Here is a 2,500-nt window from a genome sequence, read left to right on the forward strand (position 1 = left end):
TATATATATATACATATACACATACATATACATATACATACACACACATATATATGTATGTATATATATATATATATATATATATATATATATATATATATATATATATACACATTTATATGTGTGTGTGTGTGTGTGTGTGTAGTGCAAAAAATTACAATAAGGCTCGCTTTATTGTCAAAGTGAGCCATCTAGGTATGGCTCTTTTTTGTCGCGAATCAATGAGGCATAAGCTTAGCTGACTCATCTGATATTGATCAGGCTGTCATGGGAGGTATAGAAAGCGGGGTGTGGTAACGTTCATTTGTTGTCTATAATTGAAAACGTATGTCACTTAAGAGTGACTGACATTTATGAAATTATCTATATGTCCGCCCCAGCCCACCCTTCGTTCCCCCTCTTCTTCCTTCCCTTTCCCCCTTCCCCCTTCCCTCCCTCGTTCTTCCTTACCTTTCCCTTTTCCCTCCCCCTCTCTTCACTTATTTCTCTCTCTTCCATTTTCCTCCCCTCCCACTTCTCTCCTCCTCCCTCCTTACCCCCCTCGTTCTTCCTCACCTCTCTCTTTTTCCTCCCTCTCTCTCCCTCCATCTTCCCGCCCCTTTCATCAAACTCCTTTCCCTCTCACCCTCCTTCTCTCCTTTTCCTCCCTTCCTCTCCCCTCCCCCTCCTTTCCCATTCAGCCTTCATCCGCCCCTCATCTCCCCCTCCCTCTTCTCTCCTCCTCCCTCCTTCCTTCTCTCGTTCTTCCTTACCTTTCCCTTTTCCTCGCCCTCTCTGTCTTTCTGTTTTTTTCTCTTTTCCATTTCTTTCGTTCTCTCTCTCGTTCTCTGTCTTTCTCACTTTCGCTTTCGCTCTCCCAAGCTCTTTCTCTTTCTCCTTCTCTTTCATCATCAGCAATATGTATGTACATGAAAAAAAAATAAAATGGGGCGGAAATGTTTAGTTTCGAACGGATGGGTTAGAGAGAAAAAGTGGGCGTCTACACTCGATTAGAACACGTGTGCGTGAAAAAAAAAAAAAAAAAAAAAATCAGTGACATAGAGGGGCAACGAGCGCGCGAGCAGATTGGGCGCAAGCCTCCAGAAGCTATCGAATTTCCGTACTGCAATATACTCGTACATGAAATTTTAAAAAATCAATTATATAATGGGATTGAGTGAACGAGCGAGCAAGCAGGTGTGAACAATACCTTCTAGCTAACAAATTTCCAGCTCAAATCCATAATTGCCACTTGTGTAAAAGTAATATTAAGGATGATAACAATAATAATAACACAGACCTACTTACCTACCGACCAACCTTTTCTAGACAAAGAAAGCGTCATTAATATACATTACATCTAACGACCCGTTGTTTCCCCTTATCATCGTATATCAGTATGCAGACAGGAAAAGTAATTGCGAGGAAAGTAAATTAAACTTGAATAAATGTAATCTGTTTAGATTCAATTTTGACAAATGATCGCGACATTTTGTTGTAATCTTTTAGTTTATTGCGTATTGTAATCATAGTTTTTTTTTATTCATGTGATGAAGAGATATTACTGTTTACAGGTTTTATAAAATCCTAATATTTTCTTCTCAAGGAACCTCCAAGCTTCATATGGCTAAAAGCATTACCAGAACTAAATCAAAACCTTGTCTAAGTCATGTTATAGCTATATATATTATCATAATCACTACTTTTATTTCCTTTCCGTAAATACACCATTGCGCATAGTCCGGGTAGGTGGGGGGAGAAGGGGAAAGGCTTCGCCAACAAGCTATGGCATGGTTGACAGGAAAATCAGACCGTGAGCTTGCGGAACGAATAGGTGTGTTGAAGAAAGTTTTATGAAGGCCAGTAACAGAGGCGAATCATTCTGTTCTCTCAGTCTAGAACACGGGGATTTATCTGGTTCAGATGACTGAACGGGTGCGATTTCCAGGTTATGTGTGTATTACACTAACGAGGGTGATGTGGTGGGGGAAAGGAGGGGGAGGGGAGAGGAAAGGAGAGAAGGAAGAGGGATAAGAGGGAAAGGAAGAAGGAAGGAAGGAGGGATGAACGGAAAGCGAAGATGGCGGGATTGAGGGGGAGGGAAAAGAGAAAGGTGAAAAAGAACGAGAGGGGAAAGGAGGGAGGAGATAAGTGGGAGGGAAGAGAAATGAAAGAGAGAGAAAGAAAGAAAGAGAGGGGAAGGAAAAGGGAAAGGTGAGGAATAACTAAAAAGGGAATGAGGGAAGGAGGGAGGAGGGGTAGTAAAGAGAGAGGAAACAATGGCCGTGTTGTGGGGGGCGGGGTGAATAAGGGAAGGGAAGATGGAGAGAAGAGGAGCAGGAGGGGTAACAGTGGCAGACATACAGTTGTGATAGACAGTGGATTTTTTCATAAATATCAGTCGTTCTTATGTGACATACGTTTGCAATTATAGATAGCAAACGAACGTTACCACACCCCGTTTTCTATACCTCTCATGACAGTCCGATCAATATCAGGTGAGTTACCTAAGCTTATGCCT

At 41.7% G+C, this 2,500-nt stretch overlaps 1 protein-coding gene across 1 annotated transcript in view; it reads right to left on the reverse strand.

The window, feature by feature from the left end:
• LOC119583646 (hemicentin-1-like) overlaps positions 1–2,500 on the reverse strand; it is a gene marked incomplete at its 5' end in the record, with an annotated part of 52,766 nt that overhangs the window by 14,048 nt on the left and 36,218 nt on the right.

The sequence above is a fragment of the Penaeus monodon genome, chromosome 17, assembly GCF_015228065.2.
Source record: "Penaeus monodon isolate SGIC_2016 chromosome 17, NSTDA_Pmon_1, whole genome shotgun sequence".
In the NCBI taxonomy this organism is placed as follows: Eukaryota; Metazoa; Arthropoda; class Malacostraca; order Decapoda; family Penaeidae; genus Penaeus; species Penaeus monodon.